Source organism: Panthera uncia (assembly GCF_023721935.1).
Source record: "Panthera uncia isolate 11264 chromosome A1 unlocalized genomic scaffold, Puncia_PCG_1.0 HiC_scaffold_16, whole genome shotgun sequence".
Classification (NCBI taxonomy): domain Eukaryota; kingdom Metazoa; phylum Chordata; class Mammalia; order Carnivora; family Felidae; genus Panthera; species Panthera uncia.
In genome coordinates, this window is record NW_026057576.1 from 36,624,118 (window position 1) to 36,640,177 (window position 16,060).

The following is a 16,060-nucleotide window of genomic DNA, read 5'->3' on the forward strand; positions in this document are numbered from 1 at the left end:
TTTTTCTTTATTATATATCTGCTATAGGTTTTGCCTTGTGGTTATCATGAGGCTTTATGTGTAAGAGCTCACTCTCCTCCCAACTATTTTGTGTTTGATTTCAGTTTATATCTCATTTTCTCTTGTGTATCCCTTAACAAATTATTGTAGTTACATTTTTGTTACTTTATTAAATCTTCATGCTAGTTTTATAAGTGATTTATTCACCACCTTTACAACACTAGATTATTCTGAATCTTACCATATATTTACCAGTGAGATTTATACTTTGTTTACATTTTCCAGTTATTAATTACCACCCTTTTTATTAAACTCAAAATGTCCTTTTTTTTTTTTTTTTTTTTTTTTTTAGGCTAGTCTAGTGGTGAGGCACTCCTTTAGTTTTGCTTCTCTGGAAAACTCTTACCTCTTCTAATTTTGAATGGCATCTCCTGTGGGTAGATTATTCCTGGTTGGAAGGCTTTTCACCAGCTCTTGGAATGTATCCTGGTCATGTCACTCCCTTTTGGAGTTCAAAATCTCATAGTCCTAATGGAATTCCTTTGTGTAGAATAAGTTGTTTTTCTCTTGATGCTTTTAAGAATCTGTCTTTGTCGTTAACAGTTATAGTTTTAATTATAATGTGTCTTCTTGTGGGTCTCTTTAGGGACCATTTATTTGGAATTCTCTGGGCTTCCCTCTAACTGGATGTCTCTTTCTTTGCATTGGTTAGGGAAGTTTTCAGCCATTAAGACTTCAAATATGCCTGTTGCCCATTTCTTTATTCTTCTTCTGGGACTTCTGTAATTTGAATGTTAATCTGCTTAATGTCCCATAAGTTCCCCACACTATCTTCCCTTCTTTTTGCAGCTGTGATTGAGTTGCAATGTCCTGTGTTCAAGTTCATAGGGTTTTGTTTTTGTTTTTGGCTGCTTCATCTAGTCTGTTGAACTACTTTAATGCATTTTTCAGTTATTTTTTTTCATTTCTGTGATTTCTATTTGGCACTTCTATTTTCTTTTTGTTGAAGTTCTCACATGTTCATCTATTCTTCATCTGAGATAAGTGACCATCCTCATAACCACGAAGTAAACTTTAAAAAATTTTTTTAACGTTTTATTTATTTTTGAGACAGGGAGAGACAGAGCATGAACAGGGGAGGGGCAGAGAGACAGGGAGACACAGAATCGGAAGCAGGCTCCAGGCTCTGAGCGGTCAGCACAGAGCCCGACGCGGGGCTCGAACTCACGAACCGCGAGATCATGACCTGAGCCTAAGTCGGCCGCTTAACCGACTGAGCCACCCAGGCGCCCCCGAAGTTAACCTTTTAATCAGAATTTTATGAAGGACTTTTACTGAGGGTTTATCTTGTCTTTTTCATTTGGAATGTATCCCTTTGTTTCCTCATCTTCCTTGATTCTGTATTGTTTCTATGCAGTAGATAAACCAACCACATATCCCTGTGTTGAGGCATGTCTTCTCCTAGGAGATGAACCTTATCATTAATGCTGTCCTACATCTTGATTGTGTCTCCAGGCAGCCTATTTTATCTTTAGTGTCTCCCCGTAGTTAAGGATGTGCCTAGACCTGTGTCCCAAAGGGAAGGATCTCAGCACCTAGATTGAGGCTGATTAGAAGCCAGACCCTCAGGCAACAACTTTTAAAGTATGCTAATATATACAGTTCTGTGGCACCACATGCCTAAGTCCCTCTGGCCACCAGAACTAGATGCTGTAGAGTGGTCCCCTTAACAGTTGTAATAATCAGGATGCCAAATAAGTGTTTCAGACAAAGGGCACAAATATGGTGTCCACCAACCCCTATCCTTGGAAACCACCACCTTAGGCTCCTAGATGTGTGCCCAACCAAAAGCCTGCCTTCATCATGAAGCTCCAGGATCAACAAATATTAGAGGGACGTTTCAGTCTGCTGCCTGTACTGTGGGTGTGGTAGGCAGCCAAGAACTGTCTTTCCATTTGTGAGTCCCATTTGACCAAGGAACACAAGTCCCACTGGCCACCAGGGCCAACCAAATAAAAGGTGTTTTCTAGGCAGCAGCCACATAAGCCAGGGGCCTGATATAAAACCTGGGGCATTAGACACATATATAAACTCCTCTGTGGGAGATAGCTGGATTGCAGTAGAGGCAGAAGGTGAGCATCAGAGGTCTCTGGAGAGGATCGCAGTGGGCCCTTGGATGTGTGTTTAAATAGAAGACCACCCTTTAGGCTGAAACTCTGAAGATAAGCTAATGGTCCTTTTTTAGAGAAGTACTGGGCACCTGTGTCTTTTGTCCCTTGTTGTGCCATAAGGGTAGTAGCTGGCCAACAACTGTCTCTATTTATTGCAGTCCTCTGGGACCCAGGAATACTGGGCCTCCTGGCCCTTAAAGCTAGGTGATCTAGAGATGATCCTAGATAGCAGTTACACAAATTGAAGCACCAGAGGGTATAAGCTTCTTTCTTGGAGATACCACTCAGCTGGAGTGAGGCACAGGGAGAACATCAAAATGATGTCCACCAGCCACTGTTTTCTGAGAGCAGCTCCAAAAGTCCTTGGTTCTGTAACAAACTGGAAGCCTGACCTTCAGGCTAAGGCTCTGGGACAAGGAAATAAGCCTATTGTACAGCACAACTGGGCTCTATTTCAGTCCATACAGAGCCCTTGGGATGATAGCTGGCCAAGAACTGTCTCCCATTGTCTTATGGGGTATAGAAATCAAAGCCCTGCTCGCCAACAGGGTCAAATGAACTTGGGACATTCCCTGAGTGCCAGTTGCAAAACACCATGGCACTTGACACATGTAAAAGCCACCTTCCTGGGTACTGTTGTTCCAGACTGCAGCAGGGAGTGTAAAGATGGCACCTGCCAGCCTCTGTCCCTGAAGAGTGTTTCAGTAGGTTTTCCTAGATGTGTGTTAAATTAGATGTCTGCCTCTCAAGATAAGCAAATGAGCCTCTATCACAGTCTCAGAGCATTTCAACCTGATTCCTATGCACTGGGCCTTGGGGTCAGTAGGTCTGTGCTCATGAGCCTTTGGAGGCCAATTTCTCAGTTTGCTATAGCCTTGTGGGTCTTGTGGACACAAGTCCTATTGGCTTTCAATGCCATCTTTTGGAGGCTCATATCCCAGGTGTAGGTCTTAATATTGGGGGTGCCTGATGAAGGATTTCAACCCTTCACTCCCCCTGGGGCAGATCCAGGTTTCGAGTTCCCTTCTGATTGTGGGTCACTGTGCCAGAGGGAGGGGATTATAGTGAGAATGTGTCTGAGCCTGCTTTGACCCAGATTTTTTTTCTTCATTTCGCCAGAGTAGGAGTTGCTCAGCTGGTTGTTTTTTGGTTGTTTTTCCAGAGGCAAATTTTCCACATGTATTGGTAGATAAGGTGTATCTATGGAAGAAGGTGAGTTCAGGCTCTTCCTATGTCACCGTCTTGAATAGGAACATTAGAGACTTCAGACATTATGTTTTACAGCTTGATTCTCACAGCATTCTTCCTGTAGATCATGGTTTTGAGAAACAGCCCATATGAGAAAAGCAGGAAGGGGCAAAGGAAGAAGTTGAACTCCAACATTGTTTCAAATAGCTTGTCTCAGTTGGCATCAGATGGTCTTTCAGAGAGCTCTTCAAATCTAAGACACCTTTGTGCCTGTCCACATAGACCAACCATTGGTACAAACTGTCCACTGAAGGGGCCATGACCTTGACCAAAGCAGTGCCTTAGGCTGAGAGCAAGGCCTAGGGAGGGACTCAGCTGTGAACCATCAGCAATCCACACTCCCTGCACTGGGGAATCAGTACCTTGGTCTTGAAAGGGGAGGACCTTGATGGTGTTGAGCATCCCCTACATCCATCCTTTACACCACATGATCTTTAATGTAATTTCATCCCATTGGAAAGAGCTCCTGTAGGATATTGGTCGGTGACTTTGCCTCTGCAATCTTTTACAAGAGGAAGGCTAATGGGAAAAACTGTAACCTCTCCTGTTACAGCTGGTGTCAAGGATATTGATCCTTATCTCTATTCTCAACAATACAGGTTTTATTTCCCTCATTTCCACTGGTTTAGGTGGTTTATCTAGCATGGTGACCAAAAGGCCCATCCCTGTGACCTCTAGACTTCTGCTCATCATGGCCTTTCTGGTTGCGGCTCCTGCATGTGTTTTCATAATTGGGCAGGAAGGTGCCAGGAAATGTCCCAGTGGACATGATTTGAGGGCCAGATGCATTCTTCCCTCCTCACATCCTACCACAGCCTCATCTTAATTGCTCCTGCCATGATGGTAGCTCATTTCCTTGCCTGTCGCTCTCTGGATATAGGAAGCCAAAAGTAATTTGAGTGGCAAGTAGAGTTTGCAGTTGTAGATGAGGCAAAATTTTAGCTTTATCCTCTTCAGGTTTTCAGCAGTACCTGAGAATTAAAGTGAACTAAGACAGACTGACAGGAGAAAAAAACAACACATTTATGGAAGTTTTACAAGATGTAGAAGGCCTTATTAGGGAATGAAGACCCCAAAAGTGGTAAAACCTGAAGGCTTGATACTAGGTTGAACAAAAGCAATTGCAGGAAAGTAACTATGAGTGAGGGGTGCTAAAGGAAGAGAGGAATTTTAACAAAAATCATTTGTTGCAAATATTGCACAAACTTTTGTATGGAATTCTCCCAGTGGAAGAGTGTTTCTTTTTTCTTCTTTGGTATAGGCAGGGCATCTTTCACATTGGAGTTACCTCCTGTTTTCAGAAAGAAAAGACTAGAACGCCCTCTTCCATCTGTTTTTCAAGTGCCTTTAGCTCAAAATAATGCTTATGTAAAAGTGGCATATTTTGGGGTTTCATATTCTGCCACCCTCCACAGTTGATGGGACACTTCACTTCTGAGATCCAGGGCCTCTAAATCCCTGGACCCTAAAGTTGAGGGTCCAGGCCGGGATCCCAGAGATATAGACTGTGCTATACTACTCTGTGCCAGGAGTGGGAAGCCACAATCCAAGCCAGGCCTACCAGTTTCTGTCCCCAAAATTTAGAATTGGCCTGGCTCCTTTTGAGGGTTAACTATGAATTTGAGGGCTAGGAGAGACGGTTTTCTGCCACATTGAACTAGGAGCCACAGACCAGTTTGCAAAAAATAAGAAAATGCGGATGCACAAAAGGCAGCAGGGAAGAGAGCCGCTGAGAAAAGAATCCCCGAGTTGCGCATAAACTCTGATCCCTTGTCCAGCTATTTCCTGAGGCCAACCCTGACTGACTATAGGTTTCATTACCCCCATTCCTTATGTTAATTCCTCTTTCTGCTTAAACTACACTGGTCTTTTTTGAGAAATGTAATGACTTTCCCATAGCAGCCTGCCCTTTCGCCTTTAAGTAATTGTGAAATGAGACTTAACATCCAAGATGCTTTGAAAAATTCAAATGAATATTAGACTTGGCAGTTGATAGGACTGGTGAGTTATTTTTAAAGCGCACATTAATAATAAGTCACCTGTTACTAATGCGGTGCACCCTAGTGGCAAAGCCGCATCTCTGGGAGCTGAAAAAAAGTTTCACTTCACAACTTACTATAAATATAAATATTAATTCAGGAAAAGCATACTTCTATTTCATTTCTTTTTTTACTCATGGTTCTGTCGTGATGTAGTAGTTTTAGACTTGAAATAATTTTATTAAAAATCTTTTTAAATGTCTTGCCCAGCACTCTTGTTCCCACAGCAAAAAACAGTCTATTCATGGTCTGCGTTTTCCTTTTTCTCTTTTGAAAAGCATCACATATGTTAAACTGTAATTTGAATAAAACCTTACCATTACCTACCATTTTCCAAGGAGTTCTATATTTAGAACAACTTGAGCCCCTCAGACTACCAGGTCAGGGTGTAGGTGGTGACATTACTATAAAACATGAAACCATGATTACACTCTTCGTTGTGTGCTTCCCTTTAAATATATGATTTCATTACTATATAATTTCTTTGAATAATATTTTAAGTAGAAAAGAGTGAGTAATAAGACCGTAGTTTTACCCAGGAGCCTGCACTGAAACAAAGTGGTGCATGTTTGTTCGTGCGTTCCCCGGCAGTATGATGGATGGCGGCAATTACTGGAAAGAACAATATTAGTTTTACAGTTATTGTTATTAACTTAAAGTGCTAAGAATAAAATCCCATATTTCACTAGATACTCCAATCATCGCCAAAATAGGTGACAGAGGAACATTTTATAATCCCTGTATTTTACACTGGCTGCACAACTAGAAATTGGCAGAGTCAAATCATTTATATCTCCTTATTACCAGCTTGCAGAAGCCATTGAGAATATGGAACCAGTGATGGATATTTTTGTGGCAGATGTTGTTTTATTCTCCCACTGTATTAAATTTGCCATACGTTGGTTCTAGTGCAGTTTATTAAAGTTTCAGAAAGAGATTAGCAGCAGAATGGCGAGACCTACATCTTCTTACCCTTGTTTCCCATTAACGAAAACCCACAAACTTATTTATTAATTATGAATATCACAAATATGGGATATATATGTAGTCCATAAATATTTCAGGAGACAAGCTGAGCAGAGAATTTTCCTAAATCCCAGACATTTATACAGTTACCAAATCTTTCTTCTATAAATAAGATAAACATCGAAATAAGTGTTATCCACACAGTCCAGATAAAAGCAATTAATAAGGCATTAAAATATTTGTTGCCTAGAAAGTATTCTATTCCGTGTGATCGATAGACTTGTAGAGAAGCTGCAAGTATTGTGGGAAATTCCGCAGTTTCAATCCCAGCCTGCCGATTATGTGGCTTTGGGAAATTTACTTAACTCTCCCTGTTCTTTATTTCCCTAACTTATAAAATGGGGAAAATAATGGTTACTGCTTCACAGGACTGTTAAGAGGGTTAAATGAGTTTATTTAAGTAAGGCATATAGAACAATGCCGGGTATTAACCATATGCACATATAAATGTTAGCGATAGTGTTTAGTAATCAAGACTAGAACCAAGTATGTTGGAATCTATAAAACAACACTCATGGAACATTCATTTAAAAATCCTTTAGATATATTAAGGCCTGTTTTCGACCTAAGGTATTTTAAATAAACCAGCCCGGATGAAATAGATTTCTCCCAAGCCAGGTACACCTGGTTTAAATGATCATAAGGTCATTACTGAAGAACATTTTAAACCGTTATCTGATCTCCGTGTGTTTGACATGTTCACTTGGAGGTTTCACTGTTCGTTGGACGAGCTAGATTATAACTGCTCCGAATATTTTGGCTCATTCTCAAGCTCTCCCCATATTAAAGCCATTTGCACATCCATTTTCAGTAACCACCACATAAGGCATCAGTCCACTATAAAAACATTTGTAACAGAAACTCTCTCAAACAATTTGAAAGCTATTATGACTTGCACTGAGATTTCTCTCTGAAAATGTACAGGATAAAGCAATCAAAGAACACTGACAAAAGTAATGACGATTATAAAATAGAGCATGTAAGAAGAGGCTGCATATGCTAGCATACCACCTTTTTATAGAATAGCTTTTCAGATATTGAAAAGTTTCATAAATGCTTTTGGGGAAAAAATGAGACCCTAGATTCGTCGTCAACCCACTTTGCATTCATTGTGAAACACACTCTAATTTGGCTCATTCATCACTGAAACCGAACTACCTTCTACCTTGCTTTTGTCTACTGTTGAGTATAGCAAGTTAAATACTTTGCCTCTAACCATTTTCCAGCTAGATGCAGCTTATAAAATAGTTTTGGCCATAGAGTTGTAAGCGTTCATTTGCTGAGGATATCTTTTCTTCTAAAACAAAAAGTCCAATTTTTGCAGTGAAAAGGTGTGTGGCTCTTTTTCTGGCTAGAGGTGAGGTGGCTATCGTACAGCCAGGAGGAGTTTAAAAGATGAGGACATATTTGTACCCATGGAGATATCCTTGAAAGGGTACACCAGACCAACCACTGCCTATATCCAGACTTCCTGTTAAACTAAAAAGATAAATTCCTTCTTTATTTAGCCTACTGGTTATGAGGGTCCACATTGCCTCCTTAACTTTTAGAATGTAGTTTATCAATGCCCCTCCATATCTTTTCTATCTACTTTCACTCCGTGAAACATTAGAAAAGAGGAAAGAAATGTTCCAGGGAAAGCATTCAGTTCTCTGTAAAAAAAAAAAAAAAAAAAAAAAAAAAAAGAATAAGGTGTCTTCTTGTTCTTAATTTTCATCAGCCTTAAATATTTACTGCATATTCACAGAGTGGAAAGAACATTAGAATAGAGTTCAAGATTTTAATGCTTTCTGAATATTTAGCGCACAACTTATTTCCATGGAAGTTCTATTTATGCTGCTGCTTGAGAATAGAAAATTATTACGTTTAATTATAGAATCCCTCATGGTTTATCTTTGCAGCTAAATTTCAGGCCACTTAGAAGCTGATAGTTTTTTCCTGCAGATTCTGGTATAGAATTGTGAACAAAGTACATGTTCAATAAATCATTAATGAATGAATACACTGGATAAGCTTAATTGATAAATATTTAGCTCTATGAAAAACAAGTAATGTTCACAATGCATACATGTAGTAAGTATGTTTTAAACCATTAATGTCTGCATGGCACTTTCATTTCCTGTGCAAGAAATTAAGCCACCAAATAAAACCAGTGATGATAGTCAACATTTTCTTGGAAACACGTAACTTCTGTGTTTGTCATATTTCGTTATTAAGATGGCAGAAATAACTGTAATGATATTTTCATATAATTTTATTATTCAGTAATTAACTGGTATCTGGTTATCCTGTTAGCTATTTAAGAGAATTAAGACTCTGTCTACAATTTAACTGTATTATCAATTTCTGTCCGATAGAAGTTTATTAGCAGTGCAACTATACTCATTGAGATAGTTTTAAAAGAGATTTAGTCAGGAAGTAGGGCTCACATAAATGATTCTTTAAACTTCTTTGCAATTCAGATATCCATGACTTGATCTGACAAAGGAAATAAGTCAGTAATTCAACCAGAAATTTGCCTACATTTTACACAAAAGCAGGTTTCAATTTTGTGAACCATAAAGCTTATATACAATTATATACAAATATATACATTTTTATATACTTTCAACTAAAGAACGCTAAGTTCTTTCATATGTTTATTTTATTCAATTTCCTCCCAGTGAGGGGCCGAGAAGTTTGTAAGTCATTAACTTCATCCATAAATAATATGACTACTGATAAGTTTTATACTAGCCATTTTTCTGAGATAACTGAGTCGCCTACATACTTTTATACTGAATGAGAAAAATGTACTTGACTACTTGAAATAGGAAGTTGAAAAAGCTGTTTTGTTGAGTGGGAATACATTTACTGAGCAGCGTGCTGTGTGTATCATACACATGACCTGTGCAGCCATCATTAGAGAATCATTGCCTTTATGACCAACTAAAGCCAAAGGGTTTGAAAAATTACTAGGAATTAACAAAATACTAGGAATTGTGTGTCTTCACCAATTTTGACCTCTGCTCTGATACCAAATTTGCACAAAATGCTCTTTATGTGCTAAAAACATATATTTAAAATATCTATGCAAGCTGCCTTATCTCAAGAAGTCATTTATTTCCTACCCTCGAAAGTAGCTTTGAAAGTGTGAAGAATATATTATTTCTATCTTGGTTCACTTCAACCGACTTTAAAAAACATTGTCTTTTCAAAGTAATAGAAAAAATAGATTGCAAAGATCAAGTAATCCTCATCTCCTACCTGAGTTCACTTGATAAGAAGTTTAAACTCTAACTGCTATGGCACTGAACCTTGTTCACTGTCATCTCTTAATGTAATTTAATTTAAAAGAACACCTACACTTCTTAACTCCTGCATGCTTCAGGAACAACTATATTTCTTGTGTTTTACTTGGTGTAATCAGTTAAACTTGTCAGTTTACCTACTTCTGCTCCTATCTGCATCTCAGGGCAAATTACACTATAAATCCATGTCATGGGACATTTAGAGACCCTAGAGAGTACTAAGTTCTATTTCACTTAGGTGTTTTCCTATGTTAACATACTACCATTAAGAATTTCAAATTGGAAGCCAAAAAAAAAATTGAGTTAGATGTTTCCAGTGGGCTCCTTTAACTTACATTTCAGACATAAGTCCCTAAAGAATACTCTTCAGAATCATAGTAGCAAGTATGCATTTATTGCTACTCTAAATCAATTGCTAATTAATTCCACAAGGTACAGATGGCTTTCTCTTTAGCATTAAGTTTACTCTAGAAGTTTTACAGGTTACAAACTGCCATGGAGTTTGTAGCAATATATTCTTCTCTTTATTCTTCTCTTGTGCTCTCAAGGCCTGATCCTGAATTCTATGTGAAGTCATTGAGTGGCCAAAGTTATTTTAATAAGGGCAAAAAGTATGTTCCTAACACTTCCTGCCCCAGTATTATTTATAGTATTGTTAGTTTTAAAGGTACTTGGATAATTTCAAAATCTTTCTTTTATAATGTTTATTTTTGAGAGAGGGACAGAGTGCAAGTGGGGGAGGGGCAGAGAGCGAGAGAGACAGAATTTGAAGCAGGTTACAGGCTCTGAGTTGTCAGCACAGAGCCTAATGCAGGGCTCCAACCCACTAACCAGGAGATCATGACCTGAAAGGAAATAGGACACTTAACCAACTGACCCACCCAAGGGTCGCTTGAACCTTTTTTTTTTTTTTTTTTTTTTTAACGTTTGCCTATTTTGAGAGAGCACGCATGCAAGTAGGGGAGAGACAGAAGGAGAGAATCTGTGGCTGGCATTGAAGAGCCCAATGGCAGGGCTCAATCCCAGGAACCATGAGATCCTGACCTGAGCCAAAATGAAAACTGAGAGTTGATGGGGGGTGGGAGGGAGGGGAAAGTGAGTGATGGGCTTTTGAGGAGGGCACCTGTTGGGATGAGCACTGGGAGTTGTATGGAAGCCAATTTGACAGTAAATTTCATATTAAAAAAAATGAAAAAAACAAGTGTTGGATGCTTAACTGACTGAGCCACCCATGCGCCCTGGAAATCTTTTTATTTATTGGGTTTACTATTTACTTGCAAGACTAATAATGAAATCTATCACAAGATGAATGTTTTTAACATACAGACTGCATTTAAACTTCTCATAAAATTCTGGTCCCAATAGTTAAGGAATAAGTCCTCTAATTCTTAAATTTTCAATTTTAAATCAGAGCTCAATTCCCACATTAGTCATTTACATTCTAAAAATAAACTTCTAATATTTGTCTTTTTCATATCAAAGACTATCTTGAAGTATTATAATTACAAAAAATTACCAAGAAATTAGAGATTGACATTTTGTTGATTTTCTATTTTTGGCTTGTTTGAACTTTTTAGAACTAGTCCTGTACTTTCAAGGAAAGATTTGTTCTGTTCTATTTGCTCTTACCATTCAATGCATTTCTAAAGAAATGTTTTCATTTCAAAGATTGTTACTTAAATATCTTAAAACTGGTTCTCATAATTACATTTAAAATTAAGATGTTCAATAAAAAATATTAAAAATATGCAATTAATTATAATTTATTAAATTTAATGACAGAGAAATAAAGTACAGCATGGTGGGCCATGTGACATTTATTTTGAAATATCGTTATTCCTACATAATGTCCAAATATAAAATGTTTACCCCTTTCTCACATTCTAATGGTGGCCACCATCAGTAATTTGGTGTGTATCTTTCAGGAGATAATTGTCTGTGTATGTTTATATATATAAATAATATTGGGGCACCTGGGTGGCTCAGTCGGTTAAGCATCCAACTTCAACTCAGGTCATGATCTCAAGGCTCATGAGTCCAAGCCCCGCATCAGGTTTTGGGCTGACAGTTCGTGGCCTGGAGCTTGCTTCAGATTCTGTGTCTCCCTCTCACCTTGCCCCTCTCCCACTCTCTCTCTCTCTCAAAAATAAACATTAGAAAATTTAAATAAATATTGGCACAAATATGAGTAATTTTAAAAATATCTAAAAATGTTTTATACAAACACAATCACATCATGCATAAGGTGGTTTTCCAACCAAATTTTGCTCTCTTTTTAGCAGAAGGATTATATATGCTAGTAATTACACATTTTGTTTAGTATGCATCATTTCCAGGTTTTTATTAATAACTTATAAAAGCACTGGCTTTATATAAATTTAAGATTTTATACTCTCTTTTTTCATTGTAAGGACACCTGTGTGGCTCAGTCGGTTAAGCTCCGACTTCAGCTCAGGTCATGATCTTGGGGTTCCTGGGTTTGAGCCCGGGGTTGGGCTCTGTGCTGACAACTCAGAGCCTGGAGCCTCCTCTGGATTCTGTGTCTCCTTTCTTTCTACCCCTCCCCCTGCTCGTGCTCTAGCTCTCACTCTCAAAAATAAATGTTAAAAAAAATATAAGTTTTTTCATTGTTGATTATCTTATAGTTAAAAACTCTAAATTCAGGGCTGTCTTTAGGGGCCACATTTTCAGGAAGGATTTAATGCAGTGATAATGAGCACAAAAGTGATGCCAATAGTATTTGGACATACTATCCATTCAGTATTTACAAAACCTTTTACTAGGATACTAATCTACCTTTTAGGCTATAAAGTAAGGTTTTCTTATTATGAATTGAAAACTGGTCACAATATAAAATGCTTTATCCCACTTAAAATTTAAAGAGTGATTACAGAGTAATTCATTTCTTGTCATTGAGGAGTTTTCCGATCTGATGTAGTCAGCAGATGGCAGGCTTGTATTACATATCATCTGAATTTAGATGGATGCCTGTTTGGAATGCCTGTTTATTTTAAAATGAATACTCACCTATATGCTTTTTGATGTTTCTATGTAAAAAGAAATGCAAGAAATAGTTTGTAACTTTTCTATAACCAGATAAACCAGTTTTTTTAGAACCAGTTATTTGTTGAAATAACTTAAGAGTTGTGTAACTTGAAGTCCTGTTTATTACTTTTATAACTTGTTTTATGTTTTAAACATCACTACGATAGGAACACTAACACTGACAATTAGCCAAAAAATTAATCAGATTGCACTCCAATTCAAAATGGTCAAAAAGTATTGGAGTTTATAAAAAAAAAAATACATTGTAAGAACTAATCCGTATGGAGTAAATAAGCCTTTCAAACTGAATATAAAATGCATACCAAACAGCTCATTTGAAAAGCAAACACAAATTGCTTAAGATTTGAGAAGTATGTATGAAACCTGCTTATTGCTACCTTTCATTCATTCATCTTGACTGTCCATGCACACTAGTGTGGTGTGAGACAAGGTGTTATTGGAGGTTTGTGACCTACAATCACATCCGTTGATATGATACAGCAAATCGCATGGCGCGTCCCTTACCAGCATGACAAAAATATTTTCTTCTGCCAACTGCAACATGTGTGGAAGACAGCAAATCACGTATGCCAAGATTAAATGTCTTTATGCAAAAGCTTATTGAAAATAAAATTAATCCTCAAAAAATCTTATTTCAAAGGTTATATTACTATAAAAAGATGAATTTGGCAACATCATTATGCACTAGATGTTAACGCAGGAAGTAGCATTATCATGTACTTTTTTCATTTTCAAACAGAATGAGTTCGAAAGAAAGTTAGATGTATGCCTGAGGACACAGGGACAGCCAGAGGGGTGTACTATGGACATTACCATGCTCTAATATGTTCTTTTTAGTGATTTTTCTGCGTCAAGGTTGTGGCTAAAGAGGAAGTTATAAAGCATATGGAGAAATTCTCCTAAGCACATCTCTAACACAGTGAGCCAGAGGTCATTACAGCTGGTAAACTTTTCACATTTGGTTACACTCTTACCTTTCCCTGTTTTTCCCAGTGGTGTCTGAGATGAGCATTGACTTCGAAGAATAACTTGTCTTTGTACTGCAGACTGAGATAATTATTAGCAGAGAAAAATGCAGAAAGTCTCTACAACACTGTTGGGTTTTATTTATTACCTGTTTTGTTTGTTTATTTTGTATGCTGTTCTGAAATTTAAACTGCTAACTAGAAAAGGCGACATCTGCTCTCGGCACACAGGGGCTCAGGATCCAACAATCCTGATGTCCTAATCAGCTTTGCCCTCTGTTCACACGATGCATATTGTTATCACTGTTGTTGTATCTGTTGATGTTAGCTTTTAATTTCATGAACATGAAACTTACGTTCACTTTTCTGAAAGCTCATAAAATTAATATCTATCTTTTCCCACTGCAAAATCTCTAGTAAATCCTTTTTTTTTTTCCACTAGGGTCTGGAGGAACTGTCAATTTTGCCTCATCTGTTTACTCTTTCAGCAACTATCACTATTTTTCTGTTCTTACCCAGGAGGAGAAAAGCCAAAAAATGCCCCCAGTGGTTTCCTGCTTCTAAACCCTTGCAATTCAAAATGTGGTCCTCAGATCAGTAGTGCTTTGGCATCCTCTGAGGACCTGACAGAAGTATGAAAGGCCAGACCCCCACCCCAAATCTCTGAACTCTCTGTAGGTACGCCTCTGTAGGTACGCAAGATCCACAGGTGACTCACATGTAATGCATGATGAAGTCAGAATAGACCGCCACTCGATACATTTCTGCAAAATAAGAGGAAAAGAAAAAAAACACAAAACCTTAGCCCATTTGTATTTCCTAAAGTCCACTAAGCATAAGACCCAAGGAAGGGCAATGGAAAAAACTTTCTTTCAGCCAAGTACTACATATGTAATCATGTATTCCATTTTGGGGTATCACCAGCCACATTTTCAAAACAACTGTTTCCTGGGGAAATAAACTATCTGGCAGAATTCAGTAACTGCATGTGAATAATGAAACTCAATGGGGGATTACAACAGTTCCTGATTTAAATAGGAGGGTGCTTCAGTGTTAATTAAAACCATGGTTTTTTTTTTTTTTCATTTAAAAAAATGTTTTTAACGTTTATTTATTTTTGAGACAGAGACAGAACATGAACGGGGGAGGGGCAGAGAGACAGGGAGACACAGAATCAGAAGCAGGCTCCAGGCTCCAAGCCGTCAGCACAGAGCCTGACACAGGGCTCGAACTCACGGACTGTGAGATCGTGACCTGAGCTGAAGTCGGATGCTTAACCAACTGAGCCACCCAGGCGCCCCAAAACCATGGGTTTTTAAAGCAGAAAGCTTACAGACCTGCTTTTTAAAAACTTATAATGCAACATAGGGGCGCCTGGGTGGCGCAGTCGGCTAAGCGTCCGACTTCAGCCAGGTCACGATCTCGCGGTCCGTGAGTTCGAGCCCCGCGTCAGGCTCTGGGCTGATGGCTCAGAGCCTGGAGCCTGTTTCCGATTCTGTGTCTCCCTCTCTCTCTGCCCCTCCCCCGTTCATGCTCTGTCTCTCTCTGTGCCAAAAATAAATAAAAAACGTTGAAAAAAAATTAAAAAAAAAAATAAAAACTTATAATGCAACATGGAAGACATGACATGCTATCATTTCTCTTCATTTTCAGATCCCAGGGTCCTCCCTTTTTCTAACAAAATCTGAGGAATTCTCCTGTTGGATTTTTTTTTCCCTTTAGTGAAAATTCTGCAATCATTTTAGATGTCTCTACAGAAAATGTGTAATTAATGATGTGAAGTGGTTTGTAAGGGAACATTTTATCAGAAAGTACAAGCGAGTAAATGAACTCTTACAATTCAATTCTATGCTTCAGTTTCAAATATAATATGCAAATCTCTACCCTTTGAAACCCTGTAAAATGACTTTCTGAACTCTATTATCCTAGGTTTAGTATAGTGATTAGACTGGGTCATCTCCTCTACATTGTCAGAAACTGTGCTATTTGGTAATTATCTAATTGTTGTTTTATTTCCATTTTGATTATTTTATTCTGTTATTATTTTATCTTTGGCCTCAGACACATTTTTTCATATTAAAATTGCATTTGATTAGCTTTCAACTTTCTCAGACACACATGATGAAGGGGTTTAAATCAATGTATCCTTCTATGTTTTGGCCTATTTCTTTGTTGCAATTCAAGTGACAAAATTGCTATTTATTTGTCTGATGACTATTATCAAATATTTCAGCATGTGAGTTGCTATTATCCAA